Consider the following 642-nt stretch of genomic DNA (forward strand, 5'->3'; position numbering starts at 1 on the left):
ATATATTATATTATATTTATTTACTGAGGATTTACAAAATAGTTAAAATACTTAATCTGCTAAAGAAAAAAAAATTGCCAGATGGAAAATATATTGATCATCTTGAGCTCTTGGTAGATCAGTCACTAAATTTTCTCTTCTTTCTTTTTCACTTTCATGTGATCAATGGAAAAAATTTAAATACTATAATTATTTTAACTTGATTAATTAAATTTAGTTTTATAAGTCTATGTTTATATTATGTGCTGATTTTTATTCTAAATTAGCATTGAAATTTTTTTTTTTCAGTTTGATTAATTTTATTGTCATAATCAGGCCTCTATCAGGAGAAAAGTCGCATTAATTTCCTTGCATTAAAATTTACAAGTTGTTGTCAGGCAAAATAAAAATTTGAAAGTCAGAATTTGAATATTGAATACAAACATTATTAAATATTAATTTTCAATTTATTAATAATATATTAATAATAATTTAATTGAAATAGTTTTTTGGCTCTTGCTGGCATCTCAATATTTTTATAATATAATATAAATCATTATCTATTTTTAAACTTTATATGAAAAACATAAATCACTATAAATTCAATGGATTAGACAATAACTCACTTGTGATTATTAATTGTGTGCTCAGAAGGTGTGTAGG

At 21.8% G+C, this 642-nt stretch overlaps 1 protein-coding gene across 1 annotated transcript in view; it reads right to left on the reverse strand.

Annotated features, from left to right (window-relative positions):
* LOC114580693 (alpha carbonic anhydrase 4-like) overlaps nucleotides 1-642 on the reverse strand; it is a 6,113-nt gene extending 5,471 nt beyond the window's left edge. Inside the window, exon 1 of the mRNA XM_028699054.1 lies at nucleotides 606-642. The gene's annotated coding sequence lies outside the window, so the exon portion shown is untranslated. The remainder of the gene's footprint in view (nucleotides 1-605) is intronic.

Source organism: Dendrobium catenatum, unplaced genomic scaffold, assembly GCF_001605985.2.
Source record: "Dendrobium catenatum unplaced genomic scaffold, ASM160598v2 fragScaff_scaffold_1209, whole genome shotgun sequence".
Classification (NCBI taxonomy): Eukaryota; Viridiplantae; Streptophyta; class Magnoliopsida; order Asparagales; family Orchidaceae; genus Dendrobium; species Dendrobium catenatum.